A 23060-nucleotide genomic window follows, 5' to 3' on the forward strand; every position below is an offset into this window, starting at 1 on the left:
CTCTTTAAAGTGTCCAAGCAAAGCTATCAGTTTGAGAATTAAGGTGTGTCTGATCCAAGTTATGGTATTTTCAATTGCCTCATATGCATCAGAAAGTTGGACAATGAATAAGGAAAATCATAGAAGAATCAATGAATATGAACTATGGTGTTGGCAAACAATATTGACAGTACTATGAACTGCCAGAACAAACTAATCTGTCTTGGAAGAAGTTTAGTCAGAATGTACCTTAGAAGTGAGGCTGGTGTGACTTTGTCTCTTGCACTTTGGACGTATTATCAGAAGGGACACAACCCTGGAGAAGGGCATAACGCTTACAGAAGTGGAGGGCCAGTGAGAAAGAAGACCACCAACAAGATGGATTGACACAGTGGCAGCAATAATGGTCTCAAACTAATACTGATTGTAAGGATGGTGCAGGTGCAGACAATGTTTCATTCTGTTGTTCTTAGGGTGACTATGAGTTGGAACCAACTTGATGGCACCTACAAAAACAGCATCTTTACGAATATCACACACAAATAAACTTTTGCCAAAGATAAATTAAAAACAGTCACAGCAGCACATTGACAGCAAGCTGCCAGAAATTCAAGCTGGACTCTTAAAGAGATTGTGGAAGGAGGGATGTTATTGCTGAAGTCAGATGGATCTTTGCTGAAAGCAGTGAATTCTAGAAAGACGTTTACTTGTGTTTTATTGACAATGAAAAGGCATTTGATTGTATAGATCATAACAAACCATGAATAACATTGTGAAGAATGAGAATTCCAGAACACTTAATTGTGCTTACATAGACTCTGCCAAAGATCCTAAAAGAAGAATGCATTGGCAAAGAACAAGGCACCAGGAATTTATGGAATACAAATTGAAATCTTACAACAAAGTGAGGCACTCAATCATCTATGCCAAAAAATTTGGAAGACCGCTATCTGGCTAACTGATTGGAAAAGGTCCATATTTGTGCCCATTCCAAAGAGAGGTGGCCAAATGGAATGCGGAAATCATCGGACAATAGCATTGATATCCCATGTGAGTAAAGTTTTACTAAAAGTAATACAGAAACAGCTGCAACCATACATTGAAAGAGAACTTCCAGAGGTTCAAGCCGGATTCAGAAGATGTCAGATGGATCTTGGCTGAAAGCAGAGAATACCAGAAAGATATTTGTCTGTGCTTTATTGACTATGCAAAGGCTTTCGATTGTGTAGATCATAGCAAGCTATAGACAACACTGCAAAGTACAAGCATTCTGGAACACTTAATTGTGCTCATGAGGAACCTGTATATAGACCAAGAAGCAGTTGTTCAAACAGAACAAGGGAACACTGAATGGTTTAAAATTAGGAAAGGTGTGTGCCAGGGTTGTATTCTTTCACCATACTTATTCAACTTGTAAACTGAGCAAATAATCCGAGAAGCTGGATTATATGAAGAAAAACATGGCATCAGGATTGGAGGAAGACTTATTAACAACCTGCAATATGCAGATGATACAAACTTGCTTGCTAAAAGTGAAGAGGACTTATACAGATAAAGACCAAAGACCACAGCCTTCTATAAGGATTGCATCCCAATGTAAAAGAAAAGAAAAATCCTCACCACTGGACCAATAAGCAACATTCTTATCAATAGAGAAAAGATTGAAGTTGTCATGGACTTCATTCTTCTTGGATCAACAATCAATACTAATGGAAGCAGCAGTCAAGAAATCAAATGATGTATGTTGTTGTTGTTGTTATGTGCTGTGGAGTCGGTTCCGACTCATAGTGACACTGTGCAGGGTTTCTGAGGCTGTAAATCTTTGCAGGTGCAGAATGAGCAAAACATTGCCTGGTCCTGAGTCAACCTCACAATTGTTGTTAGGCTTGAACCCACTGCTGCTGCCACTATGTCAATTCATTTCATTGGGGGTCTAACCTATTTTTTGCGGACCCTCCACTTTGCCAAACATAATGTCTTCTCCAGGGAATGGTCCCTCCTTATAACATGTCTAAAGTATGAGAGATGACGTCTCACCATCCTTCTACGGAGCATTCTGACTGCATGTCTTCAAGACAGGCTTGTTTGTTCTTCTGGAAGTTCATGGTACTTTTAATGGTCTTCTCCAATACCACAATTTAAATGCATCAATTTTTCTCTGGTCTTCCGTATTCATTGTCCAACTTTCCCACGTATATGAGGTGAAGGAAAATATCATGACTTGGATCAGGCACACTTTAGTCCTCAAACTGATATAATTGCTCTTAAACACTTTTAGAAGTCTTTTGCAGCAGATTTACCTAATGCATTGTGTTGTCTGATTTCTTGATTGTTGCTTCCATGAATGTTGACTGTTGAGCCAAGCAAAGTGATGTCTTTGACAATTTCAATCTTTTCTCCATTTAGCATGATGTTATTTACTGGTCCAGTGGTAATGATTTGTGTTTTCTTTACACTGAGGTGCAATCTATACTGAAGGCTGTAGTCTTTGATCTTCATTAATAAGTATTTTAAGTCCTCTTCATTTTCAGAAAGTAAGCTTGTGTCATCTATAAGTTGTTTATGAGTCTTCCTCCACTCCTGATGCCATGTTCTTCTTCATACAATCCAGCTTCTCAGATTATCTGCTCAACATACAGATTGAATAAGCGAGGTGAAAGGACACACTTCTCCTGATTTTAAACCATTCCGTATCTCCTTGTTCTGTTCTAAAGACTGCCTCTTGGTCTGTGTACAAGTTCCTCATGAGCACAATTAATGTTCTGGAATACCCATTCTTCACAATGTAATATATAGTTGTCATTATCCATACAGTCGAATGCCTTTGCATAATCAATAAAGCACAAGTAAACATCTTTCTGGTATTCTCTGCTTTCAGTCAAGATCTGTCTGATGTCAGCAAGGATATCCTTCATTCCATGCCGTCTTCTGAATCTGGCTTGAATTTCTGGCAGTTCCCTACTGTACTGGTATAGCCATTCTTTAATTATCTTCAACAAAACTTTACCCTCATGTGATGTTAATGATGTTGCTTGATGATCTGCATTCTGTTGGGTCACCTTTCTTTGGAATGAGCACAAATATGGATCTTTTCCAACAGTTTGGCCGACTTTATTCTGAATTTTGTGGCTTAGATGAGTGAGCACCTCCAGTGCTTTATCAGTTCATTGAAAGATTTCCATTTGTATTCTATCAATTCTTGGAGCCTGTTTTTCATCAATGCCTTCAGTGCCGCTTGGACTTTTTCCTCAGTACCACTGGTTATTAATAATATGCTAATGGAGTCCTGGTGTGGTGCAGTGGGCTAATGCATCAGGCTGCAAAGTTGTTTGAACTGCAAGGTCCGTGGTTCAAGCTCACCAGCTGCTCCTCAGAAACCCTATGGGTCAGAATCAACTCAACGGCACTTAACAATAACAACAACCTTTGAAATGGTTGAACATTTCTTTTTGGTACAGGGACTCTCTGTATTCTTTCCATCAATATTTTCCCCAAGAAGTCCTTCAATATTTCAAGCTGAGGCTTAATTTTTTTTCTTCTTCAGTTCTTTCAGCTTCAGAAATGCTGAACAAGTTCTCCCCTTTTGGTTTTGTAATTCCAGATCTTCACACATTTCATTGTAACATTTACACTCAAATTTGACTGTCTTCTCAGAACTGCTCTTCAGAATTTACTGTTCAGCTCTTTTACTTCCTCATTTCTTCCATTCACTTTAGCTTCTCTGGCGGTACTGTGGGTTAACGCACTGGACTACAAAGTTGGTTTGAACCACAATGTCAGTGGTTCAAGCTCACCAGCTGCTCCTTAGAAACCCTACACAAGGTTGCTGTGGGTTGGAACTGACTTGATGGCACTTAAAAACAACACCCAAGAGCAAGTTTCAGTCTCTTTTGACATCCATTTTTGGTTTGCTCTCTTCCCTATTTAATGACCTTTTGCTTTCTTCCTGTATGATATCCTTTGGTCTTTGGTCATTAGTGTTGAATACATCCAAATGTGTTCTTGAGATGATCTCTAAATTCAAGAGAGAGATATTCAAGATCATATTTTGGTTCTCATAAACTTGTTTTTTCCTTTTCTTAAGCTTCAGCCTGAAGTTGCATATGAGCAATTGATGATCTGTTCGACAGTCTGCCCCTAACCTTGTTTGGGCTGACGATATTGAGCTTCTCTACCATCTCTTCCCCAAGAATGTAGTCAATTCAATTCCTGTATATTCCATATGGTGAGGTCCAGGTGTATTTGCAATGAATAAAGTCATTGATCTTGCAAAATTCTCATGCATTCTCCACCATTGTTTCTATCACCCAGGCCAATTCTATTTCTTGTTTCTAACTTTGCCTTCCAATCACCAGTAATTATCAATGTATCTTGATTGCATGTTTGATCAATTTCAGACAGAAGAAGTTGGTAGAATTATTCAATTTCATCATCACTGGCTTTCGTGGTTGGTAAGCAAATTTGAATAAAAGTGGTATTAACTGGTCTTCCTTGTAGGCTCATGGATATTACTCTATCACAGACAGCATTGTACTTCAAGATAGATCTTGAAATGTTCTTTTTGGTGATGAATGTGTCACCACCTCTCTTCAATTTGACATTCCTGACACAGTAAACAATACGAGTGTCTAATTCTAAATGGCTGATACCAGTCCATTTTAGCTCACTAATACCTAGGATATTGATCTTTATGCAACCCATTTCATTTTTGATAACTTCCGGTTTTCATAGATTCATACTTCGTATTTCCATGTTCCAATTATTCTTGCATGGTTATAGCTGCTTCTCCTCATTTTGAGATGACTCACATTGTACAATTTGCCAAATACCCAAAATGCCCCTTACTCAAAAATACTTCTCAGCGCTAGGTTCTGAAATTCTAGCACTACCAGTTAATTCATTTACACTCAAATGAATGATTTATTTGTTTGGCCAAGGTATTGAAAGACATGCAAAACCACAGGCAGCTATCTTATAATCTGTGAATAATGTTATGTGGCAGAAACACGAACTGCAGATATAAATAAATACATTTAAGAATCTTTAGACGGGAACATGTTCCTATATAATGTGGGTAAGCCCCTAACTGCTATCAAAAGTGTCTTGAAGTGAATGTCAGAGGAAAATGTGATACTACATAAAAAGAAGGCAATGCAACTGGGGACATAAAGATTGAAGTGATGTGGTCACAAACCCAAACATGCTGGCTGTCCACAGAAGCTGGAAGAGGCAGAAACGAATTCTCTAGAATCTCTGGAGAGTTTGTGACCCTGCCTACACCTTGGTTTCATCCCAGTGAACCTGACTTCACACTTCTGGCCTCCAGAACCATGAGAAACTAAGTTTCTGTTGTTTCAGACCACCAAACTTGTGGTAATTTGTTACGGCAACCATAAAAAACACACACATTATCTTCTAAATAAGTTACAAAGATTCTTACTGCTTTTGTGTTTTGAAACAAGTTTATGAATGTAAAAATAAAGGAAGCTTTATAATTCACAGTGACCCTGAAGAGGGTTTCTGAGACTGTAAATCTTTTACCAAAGGAGAAGACCTCATCTTTCTCCCACAGAGTGGCTGGTGGATTTGAACTGCTGACCTTATGATTAGCAGCCTAACATGTAACTCACTGTTCTACCAGTCCTCCTACCCTCTCCAACTAGTCTTTTTAAAGTTGTTCTTTTGGGGTAGTTTCCTTTCATTCCCTTTTATTAAAAAAAAAAAAAAAGTTGTGAAATTATAATCAAATTACATTTAAAATTTTAGGTCATGCTTTTAAAAAACTAATAGATAATGTCTGCATTATGATTTCATAATCATCATCTTGGTAATGCTATAAAAGTTCATAAAATAAATAAATCATACATTATTTAAGCAAACACTTATTACTATTAAAGGTTTTCCCCAAGACTGGAAGTTCTGTGAGGATTTTGTCTGCTCTTCTTCATTGTGTTCCCAGTGTTTAACACAGAGTTCACACTCAATAAACATTCATAAAAAGCAATACTATCCATAGACCCAGGCAACTGGGGCCTGTGTCCTAAGCACCACTTCAGCCTTCTTCCAGTTTCACTCTGCTCTACTGGGTACAAAGTCCATGAGACGAAAAGGATGTGCATCCCCAGAGTCCAAGCCCCTCCTGTCACTTCTAGACCACTCTCTGAGACCTTGGGACTTCCTGTTCAAACTTGCTTTGGGGCACTGGAACTGCCTCCTTCCTAGCTCTGTTCTTCTGAGAACACATCGTGTTGGTGGTGCTAAAATGTTGCTAAGACTAAATGTGATCTTGGGCAGGGGTGGGGCTGGGGGTGGATGCAGAGATTGGACATAGGGACTGTTGTAGTTACTTGTACACTTTGGAAGTCCATTGTCATATTGGATAGAGATGGAGATGGGAAGAGAAGGTTGGCAGACCCATTGCCATGGAGTCCATTCCAACATTGTTCTTGTTGTTGTTAGGTGCCGTCAAGTAGGTACCAACTCATAGCTACCCTATGCACAACAAAGTGAAACATTGTCTGATGCTAGGCCAGCCTCACAATCATTGCTACGCTTGACTCCATTGATGCTGCCACTGTGTCAATACATCTTGTTCGGGGGGTCTTCCTCTTTTTCTCCGACCCTCCACTTTACTAAACATGATATCCATCTCCAGTAACTGGTGCCTCCTGACAATACGTCCTAAGTATGAAAGACAAAGTCTGGCCATCTTGGCTTCCAAGGAGCGGTCTGGCTGCACTTCATCCATCACAGATCTATTTGTTCTTTCACCAGTCCATGGTACTTTCAATATTCTCCTCCAACACCACAACTCAAATGCATCAATTCTATGGTCTTCCTTATTCACTATCCAACTTTCTCATGCATTTGAGGTTATTGAAAATACCATGGCTTGCATTATGTACACCAGGAATTGACAGAATACAAATTGAAATCATTCAACAAAGTGAAGTAGCACTCAAGGCACTCACTCACCTATGCTAAAAAATTTGGAAAACAACTACTTGGCTAACTGACTGGAAGAGATTTGTGTTTGTACCCATTCCAAAGAGAGGTGACCCAACAGAATACGGAAATCATTGGAAAATATCATTGATATCCCACACGAGTAAAGTTTTACTAAAGGTAATGCAGAAATGACTGCAGCCATATATTGACAGAGAACTTTTAGATGTTCAAGCTGGTTTCAGAAGAGGACATGGAATGAGGAATATCATTGTTGACATCACATGGATCTTGGCTGAAAGCAGAGACTACCAGAAATATGTTTACTTTGTTGACTACGTAAAGGTTTTTAGTTGTGTGGATCATGAAAAGCTACAGACAACATTGCGAAGTATGAGTATTCCAGGACATTTAATTGTACTCATGAGGAACCTGCACATGGACCAAGAGGCAGTTGTTTGAACAGAACAAGGGAACACTGAATGGTTTAAAATTAAGAAAGATGTGTAACAGGGTTGTAGTCTTTTACCATACTTATTCAATTTCATGCTGAACAAATAATCAGAAAAGCTGAATTATATGAAGAAAAACATGACAATCAGGATTGGATGAAGGCTCATTAACAGCCTGTGATAGGCAGATGATACAACCTTGCTTTCTGAAAGTGAAGAGGATTTAAAATACTTTATTGATGAAGCTCATAGACCACAGTTTTCAGTATGGGTTGCACCTCAATGTAAAGAAAACACAAATCCTCACCACTGGACCAATATAATGGAGAAAAGATTGAAGTTGTGAATAACTGAATTTTGCTTGGATCAATCATCATCACTCATGAAAGCAGCAGTCAAGAAATCAAACAACATATTGCATTGGGCAAATTTGCTGCCCAAAACCTCTTTAAAGTGTTGAAGAGCAAAGATTCCGACTCACAATAACCCTAAAGAGAGCCTTTATTTATGCTTTCATTGCAGTGCTACAAATTGTGGGAGGAGACTTCATTGAAAATATGATGAATGAATTAGTTTAAAAAGTGCCCGTGAGACAATAAAATATACCAGGGAAAGAAAATGAATGATCCATTGGCTTTCTCATAGGTTTTGTTAATAGGCAACTCTTTCAAGTTGGAAAAGGACTGATTTTAATAATTCTAATGATCCATCTCAAAGGTAAGAACGTGGAGATTTTGGAGGTTCTTCTTGACCCGCTAGGCAGTAAGTCTGGCATGACTGAGAGTTCAACAAAAACTTGCTCCCACAGTGATGCAACCTTTGCGTAAGAACAAGACCCTTCGCTACAGAGTCCCAATTGCATGAAAAATGCTGAACATGTTCAGTGACCAGGAAACTGCCAGAGGCTCAAGAGGATTTAGACCAGGACTTGAAGTGAGGGATATCATTGTTGATGTCCAATGAATCTTGACTGAAAGCAGGGAATACCAGTAAGATGTTTACTTGTGCTTTACAGACTACACAAAGGCTACCTACTGTGTGGATCATAACAAGCTAAGGATAACATTTTGAAGAATAGACATTCCAGAACACTTAAATTATGCTCATGAGGAACCTGTACTTTGACCAAGAGGCAGTCATTTGAACAGAACAAGGGACAATGAATGGTTTAAAATCAGGAAAGGTTTCTGATTTGTCTTCTTTTACCATACTTATTCAGTCTTTATGCTGAACAAATAATCCAAGAAACTGGATTATCTGAAGAAAAACATGGCATCAGGATTGAAAGAAGACTCACAAACAACCTGCAATATCGAGATGATACAACTTTGCTTCCCGAAAGCAAAGTGGATTTTAAAACACTTACTGATGAAGATCAAAGATCACAGCCTCCCATATGGGTTGCACCTCAACGTAATGAAAACAAAAATCCTTGCCACTGGATCAGTAAATAACATCATGATAAATGGAGAAAAGATATAAGTTCTCAAAGATTTCATTTTGCTTGGCTCTACTGTCAACATTCATGGAAGCAGCAGACACAAATCAAAAAACATATTGCATTAGGCAAATCTACTGCACAAGCCTCTTTAAAGTGTTCAAGAGCAAAGATGTCAGTTTGAGGACTAAGGTGTACTTGACCCAGGCCATGGTATTCTCAATAGAATTGCATCACATGCATTTGAAGGAAAATCATGGAAGAATTGATGCATTTGAGTTATGGTGCTGGGGAAGAATATTAAAATTACCATGGCCTGCCAGAACAACAAACAAACCTATGTTGTAAGAAGTATAGCCAGAAAAGTTCCTTACAAGCCAGGATGACGAGACTTCGTCGCTCATACTTCAAATATATTTTCAGGAGGACCATTCCCTGGAGAATGACATCATGCTTGGTAAAGTAGAGGGTCAGCAAAAAGAGGAAGATCCCCAAGGTAACAGACTGGCACAGTGGTAACAGCAATGTGCTCAAGTGTAAGGCTTGTGAGGGCGGTGCAGAACCTGGTAGTGTCTTGTTCTGTTGTGCGTAAGTTGCTATGAGTCAGAACTAACTAGAGGGCACCTAACAGCAACAATGCTTAAGACACCAATCTTTATGCATCCCATTTCTCTTTTGATGGTCTCCAGCTTTCCAGATTCATATTTAATGCATTATAAATTCTGATTATTAATTGACATTTACAGCTGTTCTTATTTTTAATCATTCCACATCAGCACATGAACACCCTGAAAGTTTAACTCCATCCACATCATTACACTCTACTCTTGTGATAATATGATTCCATTTCTTTTTTGATTACCTCCAATTTTCCTAGATTCCTACTTTGTGTGTTCTATGGTCCTATTATTAATGAATGCTTGCAACTATAACATATGATCTTTACTGATTAAGATCAAAGCCTACAGCTTTCACTATGGCACAAAAATCCTCACATTGGGTCAATATATAATATCCAGATGAACAGAGAAAAGATTGAAGTTGTCAGATTTCACTTTGCTTGGATTCATAATTAATGCTCATGAAACAGCAGTCAAGAAATCACCAAATGATATATTACACTAGACAAATCACTTGCAAAAGACCTCTTTAAAGTGGTCAAGAGCAAAGATGCCAGTTTGAGGACTATTGTGTGCCTCACCTTAGCCATGGTATTTTCAGTCACCTCCATGGATGTGAATGTTAGGCAATGAATAAGGGAGACCATAGAAGAATCAATGCATTTGAATTATGTTATTGGCAAAGAATATTGAAAGTACCATGGACTGCTCTGGTAGCATAGCGGATTACATGCTGGCTTGCAAACCACAAGGTCAGTAGTTCAAATCTACCAGCTGCTCCACAGCAGAAAGAGGAGGCTTTCTGCTCTGATAAAGACTGACAGCCTCGATAGAGGGTCGCTGTGGGCACACCACCACCACCATGGACTGCCAGAAGAGAACCAACCAAATCTGTCTTGGAAGTACAGACAGAATAGCTCTTAGAAGGGAAGATGGCAAGGCTTCACCTCTACTACTTTGGACATGTTGTCAGGAGGAACCAGTGCCTGGAGAAAAACATCATGCTTGGTAAAGTAGAGGGTCAGCGAACAAGAGAAAGACCCCTTATGAGATGGACTGGCACATTGACATCAATAATTGGCTCAAACACAACATGTGTGAGGATGGTGCAGGACTGGACAGTGTTTCCTTCTGTGTGCTTAGTGTCACTATGAGTTGTAACTAACTAGATGGCACCTAACAACAAACAACAGATGACTGTGAGGACTGAGCACTAATATGTCAAAATATCTGGCACATAACAAGTGATTGGTAAATGTTAACTGCTGTTGGCTATAATAGTATTGGTTGTAATACATCAATTAATTATTATGTGATTGGAGTATATGGTGGAGATCTTATCATATATTTATGATCTGTCATACTACCCAAGACATGTCTCTTATAACTTTTAATTTAAAAATTGAAACTAACAGATTAAAAAAATCTATTTGACTGCTCTTTCTTACATACAGATCCTGAATTGGGAAAAAACCTGAAAACTAATAAAGTATCATTGTAGTCAGAATATGAAGTATATGAAAAAAAGAAAAAGGTAGCAACATTGTCCAGGAAAATGGCAACTGTTGGTTCATAAACTATTTTGAAAAAATTAATGATTTTGAAGAGCTCAATGTTGTTGTTAAGGAGCTCTGGTAGTGTAGTGGTTATGAATCGGGCTGTGAACCTTAAGGTCAGCAGTTCAAAACTACCAGCCGCTGTGCAGGAGAAAGATGAGACTTTCTGCTCCAGTAAAGATTTACAGCTTCGGGAACCCTGTAAGGGTCACTATGGGTCAGAACCGACTTGACAATGTTGTTGTTGTTAGGTGTCGTGGAGTTGGTTCTGACTTATGCACAACTGAACAAAACAATTGTGCCCTCCTCACACCTGTTAAGCTACTGCCAAAGAAGGCAGTTATTTAACTCTCAGCCTAGAAATGACATAAAATAGAAACGTTTAAAATAAGATTCTTAGTCAAATGAAATTTTTAACTGTAAGTACAGCATGCTCACTCCAAATCCAAAGAGATTCAACCTTCAATTTTAAAAAGAAAATTCTAAATGCAAGAAAATTAAGCACTGATCTCTTGTCAGGATGCCACCTGGCACCTAGAGTTGCCCACTAGGCATTTGTCAGCAGAGTGGAATAGTTAAGAGCAAGTATTCGGATGCCAACCCCCTGGGATCAGATCTTGGCTTCATCATCAACTAGTGGGGTGACCTTGGACATGTTACTCTTGGGATAATAAGACTACCTACTACAGAGAGTTATTAAAAAGATTGAACACCTCATTATTTGTAAAGTGAATAGGTCAGTGTCTGGCTCATAGTCAGTACTCTGCAAGTACTTGTCAAATAGTGTAAACAATATGTTAGTTATTCTTATATCAAATTATATTTTGTCACCAAAATAGGCCTGGTCTCTTGCTGTTGGTCCATTTAAATCTTCAAAGCTGTTCACTAAGCTAACTAACAAGCAACCCCAACATTAAGAGTAGACTTTAAGCATCTCAAAATATTGTTAGCTATTGCTATAATTGCTATAATCAACTGGTTAAAGTAACATTAATTTAATGGGAATTTTGTAAGTCAGCAGGTGGAAAGGCTGTGTTTTAAAGTAGTCTTTCCTGCTTAATGAAGATGTGCTCAGTGTTTCAGTCATTTAAAATCTTTTTTAAAGTTAGAGAGTAGTGAGAAAGAAACTTGTCTCTATCTAGGTTTGAAGGTTGCATGGATGCCACACACTGAGAACACCAACACCACTGGGAATTACAAGCCCAGGAGAGCTCCCCAGGAAGAAAGTGAAATGACCGAAACACTGGACATATTTAATTGTTGTAAAGTAATAATAAAAATAATAATAATTGTCTTTTACTCATTTTTAGTACAAGAATGATATTGTTTATATGTATTTGTATTTAAGGAAATTTTAGGACCCTATTTTCCTCAAGAGAGCCACTGTAAATTCTTAACGGTACACTAAAAACACTTCAAACATCATTTCTATTTTTCTGGTCTCATGAATAGTTTTTGCCTGTTTCTCTCCAAATTAGTATTGTTGTTGTTTTTCTTAATGTGTCTTTAGTTAAGAAGACACTTCTCCATAACTTCTTCAAAGGTAAGTTTAAGTTACCCAATAAATACTGAACAAAACCTTCCAATTTTAGCATTAGAACTTCAGTGGCATTTTCGAGTATTTTATCAGAAGTGTCGTGTCGGCAGTACAAGAGAATTAAGTAAATACAGCATATCTACCAAACTTCATAACATTGCCTCTTTTTTTCCACCCAGTCAGACTGATCTGAAAGATAAGCATTTGTTTGAAAATTTGGAGCAACATTCTTTTGTTTCATTTTATGCTGCTTTAAAGACCGAAGGAGCCTTAGAAACTAATTGTAGGCTTCTAATAAACACAATGATGTAATGACGTATTTAACATTACTGGTTTCTGTTTGATTCCAAATAAATAGCAGATTTTTTTTTTTTTCTGGTGTGATACTAAAACAATTACCATTTTGCAAAAAGGATAATTAATCTGCAATTTTTTCACATTAGATCATATATCTCTAAAGAGTGCCCACGGATTTGCTAGCCTTCAGCTGCTGTGTATTTATTTTTCATTTTTTCTTCTGATGCACCACCCCATCAGTGCTGACATTTAAATGAGTGAGTATTCAACACAAATGTGATCATTTGTCCAGCATCCAATGCGGCCCCATACTGAGATGATTGCTTCTGGGAGCCATCCATGGGTTCTCAAATAGGGGGAAAAAGCCAGGCAAAATTTTATCAATTTACATTTTTCTGTGATTAATTTTTATGCAAATAAGGGCCCGACCGTGCTCCCATCTCACCTGAATCATCCGGATCATCAAAGACAAATTGAGCATCACTTATTTAAAAAATAGGCTTTAAACTACTCTACAGCTGTGTTGGAAAATGCTAAGAGCGGGGCATGAACTTCTCTAATAGAACAGGAATAGATAAGAAAAGGCCTTTTTTGTGCATTCTGTACACAATGCCATAAACATGGAACTTAACAAAATAAAGAAATATAAAATTGCTTTTGCTTTGAATGTTCTCGGTCCTTGTAAACATTCAGCAATAGGAATGACAGCATATAAGCAATGTTTCCCCAATTTCTGTATTTCCCATTAAGAAAAGCATATCTGTGCCAACTTTGTATTGTTTCTGGTTAAAAATGTCTAATGAAAAGAGTAAATAGGGGAAGGAAAATGTTGCAAAACTGAATGACAAACCTTTGTTTATTAGAGGATTTATACTGTCATTATGATGTTGCCTAAAACTGGCATTGTACTATTAGGTCTAATCAGTCTTTTTCTGAATTTCTGAATTCACCTAACTTTCACCAAAACAGAGAACATTAGGAATGTTAAATAATTACAGTGGGTTGTTTTCAAATAGCAATATTCTCCAGATTTATGACTACAAAGAAAGGTGTTCTCCATGATATCTGGAATTAAGCTAACCATGCAATTTATACCAATAAAATATAACAGTTCACAAATGCCACCTCAGCACACAGAACTAAGTTCAACTTGTTTTATATATATATATTTAGGAAATGCTATATTTTCTCACATTGAATCTTTTTAAAGTGTACTTAAGAGTTTTGTAGACATGACTCAGTCATCAAAATCTTTCCAGATGTCTCTTTCTCTCACTCATGAAAATAATCGCCAGAGCAGAAATAAATTGTTGACGATTCTCTGAGAATGGAAACAGACCACAGGGGGTAGAAATCTGGTTATCTGAACGGGAGATATAATCTAAGGTTGAGCTAAGCTAAGGGAATTTCAACATAAACAATGCTCTTATTTCTAAGAACGGATTGTCCTTTCCGTACAATAGTGAAGGAACGCCAGTCTCTTCCTTACTGCTGTGAGGAAAGTGCTGGACAGGAACAAGATTAGAATCTTAAAAGCTGTCCTGGGGAGCTAAATTACTGTGCAGTGCACAGGTGAGGAGGTAAAAAGAGCAAACACAAATGGAGTTTATTCTGTGGTTTTTAGAGTTTATTTCACAAAGACAGAAATAAAGATATCTAAATCCATAGTTACAGGCACTCCATGTGAGAAGGCAAGTGTGTGTGTGTGAATGGGTGTGTAAAGAACTGAGTCACTGGGCATCCTCTCGCCCACACCAATAAATACATCTTCAATACCATACTCCGCATAAAAGAGATTCCCATCTATATTCTCAATTCAAAAATAACCTGGAAAAATATGGTTCTTTCTGAAAAACCCACTAGTTTCAATTCCATGAGAAATTGGAGAAAACAACCTGATTCATACAACTCTTGATGCACACACACACACACACACACACACACACACCCCCTGAATCTAGAGTAAGTTGTCTCAGAATAGTCAGCACAGAACAGCATTTGCTGTAATTTCATCACAAGGAGAAGGATTCCACATAGCTTATAACCTGGACATGTCATATTCTCAGTCAAAGGAAGATGGAGACTCTCAATCTCTCAATGTCCAAGGATTTACCAACTCTCTCCGTAACTTTAAGCAGCAGCTGTTTGTTTGAAAGCAGGTCAGCTGGCAACCCCACAGCTGTTTCTTTAACGTCCAGGATAGTTGCCAGTTTAATGTGAAAACCAGCCTGTCTCTCACAGAAGTAAATTGGCACCTCCCAAGTGACAGAAGGAACTGCTTCCACATGGGTTGATCAAGTACACTGGGGACAAGGGAGCAAGGGGCTACAAAAGGAGACCATCTTTGAGAATGGCAACTCACAACCTTAGACAAGAAATACTGTGGTCTTAAATGGAGAGGAATCCAGGGCTCAGTCACACAAGTCACAATCATTGTTTATAGAGATCCTTCCAATTTTGAATAAGTATTCCTTTATTAATAATCATCTCTAAGGAGGAAATATTGACTCTATAATTTAAAAGCACAACTTTGGGATTTGATTCCCAAACTTCCAATCTTCAACCTGAGAAACAAATCATATCACATTGCACCAATCATTGCAAATCTTTATAGTTGTGAGTGTAAGCACTCTAGGAGGGTCAGACATGAAAACCTTTCAATATGATATGTGCATTCCCAATGGACTGTGTTCTCAGTTTCTGAAGTTAATTAAACTCTCTGTAAACTTTCCCCCAGATCATCTCTGTTTAGTTGTGCTGTTATTATTGTTAGGCACCATTGAGTCAGTTCCGACTCATGGCGTTTCTATGTACAACAGAATGAAACATAGCCCGGGCCTCTCCCATAATCACCATCATTGTTAGACTTGAGCCCATTGCTGCTGCCATGTGCCAATCCATCTCATTGGATAGCTTCCCCATTTTCGCTGATCTTCCACTTCACCAAACATGATGTCTTTCTTCAGGGACTGGTGCCTCCTGATAACACGTCTGAAGAATGAGAGGCCAAGGCTCACCGTCCTGGCTTCTAAGGAGCATTGTGGCTTTACCTCTTCAAACACAGATTTGTTTGTTGTTTTGGCTGCCCATGATAGTCTTTTCCAACATCAAAACTCAAATGCATCGACTCTCCTACGTCATAGAAATGAGCATAGTGGTGACGAATCAAGGTTGGCAGTTCGAAACTACCAGCTGTTCTGCGGGAGAAAGACGAGGATTTCTGCTCCTGTAAAGATTTGCAGCCTAGGAAACCCTGTGCAAGGTCACTATGAGTCGGAACTGACTCCATAGTACTTAACAACAACAACAATTGTATTAAAACATTGGAGTATGTGACTTTCTTTTATTTTTTCCCCTTCTCATTTATGTTGTTGTTGCTGTTGATAAGTGCCATTCAGTCAGTTCCAACTCATATGGACCCTGTATAGGGCTCCTGAGGAGTGACTGGTAAGTTTGAACCACCAACCTTCTGGTTCAAACTAACCTTGCGATCGAGTGCCTATCCTACAGTGCCATACCAGGTCTCATATATGAAGTGTTTGTTTATGCTAAGGAACCCTGCTGGTGCAGTTGTTCAACACCCAATTACTACTGGAACGATCAGCAGTTTGAATCCATCAGCTGATCCCATGGGTGAAAGATTTGGCAATCTGCTTCCGTAAAGGTTTATAACTTTAGAAGCTCTAAGGGCTAGTTCTACTGTGCCCCGCAGGGTCACTGTGAGTTGGAATTAACTCAGTGGCAGTAGGTTTCATATTTATGACTCTTTTGTTTTGTGTAACTGAGGTACAATTTCCCTAAACTTTACATATCAGAAATGTGCAGTCTGATGACGTTCTACAAATGCAGACACCTGGGTCTAAGTGCAGACCCCAACAGGAGTTAGAACATGTCCAGCACCTCACTTTACCCTCAGAGCCACCAGGGATCCTTAAGTTTATGGGAAGTATTGATAAGGAGCAGCAAGAACAGTGGGGCTGAGAGAAGTCAAAACTCCTTTCCAGAGATCAAAGAAGGGGCAAAGCTAGGCCTCAAACACAAAGGGGATGACTCAGCCACACTGCCTCTAAGCAGAAGGGAAGACACTGAGAACTTACAAATGAACATTTCTGGCAATAAATGCCAAAATTAAATTCTGTCAAATCATTTCTTTTAAATGAACAGAAAGAACATTACATGAAGGAATTTTCAAGTGACTCCCAGCTCTTGTCTACCTATAGTGAAGGTTGGAATGTTCCATCTCTTTACCAGACACATGACTTTGATAATTAAAGAAGAGGGAAACATGGAAATGTGATAAGCAGCTAGCATTTCTTTCTCAGGAAGAGGAAAAATGGATACATTTATGCACTCAGAATAAAATAAAGTTTCTTATTGTTGTTGTTAGGTGCCATTGTTTCCAACTCATAGCAACCCTCTGTATTTTGGTTTCCACGGCTGCAAATCTTCATGGGAGCAGAAAGTCTCATCTTTCTCCTACACAGCAGCTGATGACCTTGTGGTTAGCAGTCCAATGCTTATCCTACAGTGCCACCAACTAGGAAACTTTAAACATAAAACATTCTGATCATAGCCAGATCATTATATTAAGAAATATCATTAAAAAGAATGATATTCTTTCTGAAATGATCTACTGAAACTAACTCCCATTGGACTCTTATGAATTGAATTTTGTCCCCCAAATACGTGTTGCAAATCCGAACCTCTATACCTGTGGCTGGAGTCCTGTTGTGACGCTGTGGGTTAATGTGCCAGACTGCAAAGCCATTTGAACTGCAAGGTTGGTGGTTCAAGCTCACCAGCTGCTCCTTGGAAACCCTATATAGGGTCGCTATGGGTTGGAACCAACTCGACAGCACTTAACAACAACAACATACTTGTGGCTGGAGTCCTGGTGTGATACTGTGGGTTCATGCACTGGGCCACAAGGTAGGTTTAAACTGCAAGGTTGGTGGTTCAAATTCAGCAGTCACTCCTTGGAAACCCTATGCAGGGTTGCTATGAGTCCAAACCTACTCTTAGGCACTTAACAACAATAACATACCTGTGGCCATAATTCAGTTTGGGAATGGGGAGTCTTTGTTATGTTAACGAGGCAGTATTAGTGGAGGGTATGTCTTAAGTTGGTGTCTTTTGAGCTATAAAAAGAACAGATTGAGCAAACAAAGAAGCAAGCAGAGACGTGGAAAGAGAGGCCATGCCATATGAGGAAAGAAACAAATGGACAAAAGACCAGAATCTTCCAAGAGTCCAGAGAGTAAGAAAGCCTTTCCTTAGAGCCATCATCCTGAATTTGAACTTTTAGGCTAAATTTTGATATAATGATTTGTTTGTTAAACCTACTCACTTATGGTATTTCTAGAAACTAAGACATGCACTCAAACAAACTGGATGCTATTAGATGTATTATTTTTAAAGGAAGAGAAAACAATAAATGAGATGTGATCATTTTCTGAGTGTGCACAATGCCTAGAACTGTTCTGAGCACGTGGGATAGAGACAGGAATGAGACAGATGAGGAGTCCTGACATGGTGCTGTAGGAGAAACACTCAACCACAAGGCCGGTTTGAACTGTACAGTCTGCGGTTCAAACTCACCAGCAGCTCCTTGGAAACCCTATACAGGGTCACAATAAGTTCGAACCAACTCAATGGCACTTAACAACAACATCAAGAAAAACAAATTTACTGTTATTACAGAGTTTATAATCAACAAGCAAATGAAGACAATATGAAAATGGTAGTTACTGAGGAGGGAATTAAAATAAGTTATCATAATAGGGAACTACTAAGAGACTAATTGACATGGAGTGGTTAGGGAAGTCTTCTCTTAAGAAGTTACATTTAAGCTGCATGTTGTTGTTGTTGTTAGGTGCCATCAAGTCAGTACCGACCCATAGCAACCTTATGCACAGCAGAATGAAACACTGCCCGATCCTGGGCCAACCTCACTACTGTTGCCACACTTGAGTCCATCGATGCTGCCATACTGAATGCCAAAAAATATATTTTTTAAAAAAGTCATGTGAAGGTCATAGGAAAAGCAATTGGAAGTGGAAGAACAGCTGGTGCAAAGACTCTAGATGGAGCAGAAAGAGCAGTTTTAAATTAACTGCAGTAGAGATTTATGTAAAAATAAATGGACAGATTTAGAAACTAGGCATAGAAATAAATGAATGGTTTCATCAAGAGGGCATAATGATGGGACAAGTATTGGGATATGACAGTGAAGAAAAATAAATAAATAAATAAAAGTTAGCAAATTCCCAAAGGCTCAGCATTAGAAAATGACTTATGGAAATTTCTAGACTATAAACAAACCATATTTTATTGGAAATATGTTAAGTCTGAAACACCAGTCACATCTCAAAATCAAAACATCTGGCATGAAGCTGCATCTAGGAGTATGGAGAAGCCGGGGCTAAAGCTAGGATTTGAAAAATCACTGGCATCTAAATGGTATTTCAAGCCATGGGAACAAATGAGATCATCCAGGGAAAGAAGAAGCAAAATGGTCAGTGAACAGAGCCCTGCAATATTTGCGTTAGAACAACAAAAAGAGGAGGCAGAAAAAGAGATTGAGGAGGAAAGTCCAGTGATGTAGGAGAACAGCCAAGAGAAGAAAAGATTTCACAAGTTGTTGTTGTCATTAGATGCTGTCAAGTCTGTTATGACTCAAAGTGACCCCATGTGCAACAGAAGAAAACACTACCTGGTCCTCTGCCATGCTCACAATTATTGTTATAGTTGAGCCATTGTTGCTGCCACTGTGCTAACCCATCTCATTGGCCAGGAAGGGAAGGGGATGGAGGGTATCTGCCTCTTTTTCTCTCACCCTACACGTCACCAAATGTGATAGGTAAGGTTTTGTGTGAACCTTAACTGGCTCAGGATTCTCAGTGGTTTCGCAGTTGAGATGCATGTAGTTCACCCCATATATAATGAGATCTAACACAATATAATAGACCCTGTGATGAGTTCTGCTATGAGCAGCCCATCACTTGAAAGGATATCTCCTTGGGAGTGTGGCCTGCTTTCAATATATTAGACAGTCATGCATAGCTTGTTTACATTCCCCTGGGTCAAGATGTTGCATCTGGCTTGTCCTCTAAACACTAGTTTTTTGGACTTGAGCCAGCAGCCTGCTCTATTACCTTCTGATACTGGGAGCCATCAGCAGCCTGCCTGTCTGCCTGCTGGACCTGCCTGCCTACCTTGGATCATCTGACCCAAACTTGGTACTTTTCCACCTTTACAATTGTGAGCCATTTCCTTGATAGAAACTTCTCTCTCTCTCTCTCTCTCTATATATATATATATATATGTATATATACATATATAAGGAGCTCTGGTAGCATAGTAGTTATGAATCAGGCTGCTAATCTCACAGTCAGCAGTTCGAAACTACCAGCTGTTCCATGGGAGAAAGATGAGGCTTTCTGCTCCTGTAAAGATTTATAGCCTCAGAAACCCTGTACAGGGTCTCTAAGAGTTGTAACCAACTCCAGGCACATAACAACAACATATATATATGCAAGGTCAGCAGTTCAAGCTCACCAGCTGCTCCTGGAAACACTACACAGGGTAGTTATGGGTTGGAACCAACTCAATTACACTTAACAATTGATAAGCCCTATCACTAACCATGGAACCCCGATGTGACACTGTAGGATAAGCTAACTGGACTGCTACTGGACTGCTAATGTCAAGGTCTGTGGTTCAAACCCACCAACTGCTCATTTGAAACTCTTATACAGGGTCATTATAAGTCAGAACTAACTTAACAACACTTAATCACATAACAACACTAACCTTGGGGATTTATTTAAACACAGATGAACTTACGAATCCCATGTCTTGTTTTTTCCCAACATCACAACTGAAATAAGCCTTTTTGAGTTTTCTAAGTCTAAGACAAATAATGACTAGAGAAAAAGTTGTTGTTTGTTGTTAAGTGCCATTGAGTCGGTTCCGACCCATCGCCTCCTCAAATTCATCCAATTTCTCACAGAGAATTGGACAAAACACCTTTTTATGTATAATGTATAATATTATACACTCAATATATTTTACATACCCTTACTTAGGAAGTCACTTTTTTAAAACAGATTATAAGATGCCTAAAATAAACTCAATTTATGGTTGTTCTTATGAAATAATAAGGCTACCAAAAACTGATGTGAATGAGAACAAGTGGATGTCCAAGGATTACATGTGTCTTTGAAGGGGTGGAGATAACCGTTCTGTGCCTGCATTCTTGGACAGAGGACACATGAAAGGAGAAAGTGAAGAGTAATGGCTCTCCACTCCATCCATCCCCAAAATGTGCGAGGAAAGGAACTCTGAGATCTGAAGGAGATATTCTCAAAAGAGACGTTGTGAGACACAAGCAATACTACCGATGTAAAATGCACTTTAAAAGGGAGACCCAAAAAAATCCTTATTTCCATAAGATCCTATATGAATCTATTTGAATAACATACTCTTTGAATTGTATAACCTAGAGTCATCAATGTACTGATCAAAAGAGACAGACCACTATGTGGCATCTTCGAGTGTTGGGATACACAAGGAGACACTCCCAGGAGTAGGGCAGCAGTGTCGACATGGAAGCATTTGTAGTATAGGCTAGAACCTTCTTTACCAGGCACGTTTCCTTAACTTGACCTGTTGGTCCTACCATGGTGGCTTGCTATTGCTGTGTTGCAGAAAGTCATGCCACCAAGATTTCTCATACCAGCAGAGTCACAGATGGTGGAACGTTTTCAGCTGAGCTTTCACACAACAGACTAGGAGAAAAGCCAGACAATCTACTTCAGAAAAATTAGCCAGTGAAAACCCTATAAATGACAGAATCTTGTCTGACACTTTAATTTACTTACGTTATGTGTCATTAAGAGGGACAGAATGCTGGGAAAGGGTACCGTGCTTAGTGAAGGGTCAGTGAAGTTAAGGGAAACCCTCAGTGAGAAGGACTGACACACTGGTAGCAATAAAATAATGAACGACAACAAAGCGGCAATCACGAAGACGGTAGAGGACCCAACACTATTTTGTTCTGTTATACGTATATATGTTGGAGCTGACAACTTACAACAATAATGCACGTGCCCTTAAACAGGACACTACAGACAAAGAGTATGGTAGCCCAGAGGGCTGTTTTATAAACATATGTGAGAAAGTAGGGAGCTTATCAGGAATAACCAGGAAAATGTAGGAAATAAAAGCTATATACACGCGGGTGCTACTGTTACTCAGGTGGAGCCTTTGGTCAAGAAAATGTGGTCATTGCTCATGTGACCTTATTGCCCTTATTTGTACTTCAGGCTAAACAAGCTCTGAGGACATTTGACTTACACTCATAATAAAGCACAAGTGTTTTTATAATCCTGTTTCTCATGTTTATTTTCTTCTTATTAACTGTATTAAGCTATTTACCCAGTGGAATTGTATTTAAAGAGTTATTTAGTAAAGACATGCCACAAATAGACAGTTTTGCTAACGCTAATCACACAAGTGCAGTGAAGCAAACTTATGTTCGAAGCAAGTAACATGGGCGAGAACTTCCCATTCTTGTGGCATTTTCCAGGCCAGTAGGCTTGAAATTATGCCATTCCAAAATAATTCTGGGGTGGAAACTTCCTAGGATAATACAGCCACATTTAAGTGAGAGTTACAAAGAGAAGCTGATGTGAGAAAGCTGTAATATTGCTGGCATAAAAATAGGTGCTGCCAGGGAGTGAGGCAGCTGACAAACGGGCTTGCTGAGGGAGGGCTAAGGGCCATCCCTAGTAACCATGAAGAGGCTGGCCTGAAGCAGCAGGTGTTTGAGTTGTAATAAGAGCCCAGGACTTCAAGAATAGGCAACAGGGAGTACCACAAGGGAGGTGCCTTAGGGAGGAGGGGGACACACTACCTGGAGAGTATGGCTCAAGAGTGGGACCAAGAAAGAGACAACGGATCTAGTGCAAGACTACAAGGCTTGGGTGGACGTTGCCAGTCAGAAAAATGTCAAGGACAATCTGATTCTAAAGGCTGACTTATATCCGTGGTGAAAATCAGTAAGGCTTTGAAATCACATGAAGGAAAAGCCAGGAGCAGCACGGTCTAAATGGCCTAAAAGAGGAAGCATTGAGCTAGAAGGTCACTGAAGGAATGTAATTCACTGCTGGGGTCACCCAAACTCTGCTGTCATCCTAATCCCCACCATTATGAATTAAATTGCAAACCCTAACG

The sequence above is a fragment of the Chrysochloris asiatica genome, unplaced genomic scaffold, assembly GCF_000296735.1.
Source record: "Chrysochloris asiatica unplaced genomic scaffold, ChrAsi1.0 scaffold00072, whole genome shotgun sequence".
NCBI classification, from domain to species: Eukaryota; Metazoa; Chordata; class Mammalia; order Afrosoricida; family Chrysochloridae; genus Chrysochloris; species Chrysochloris asiatica.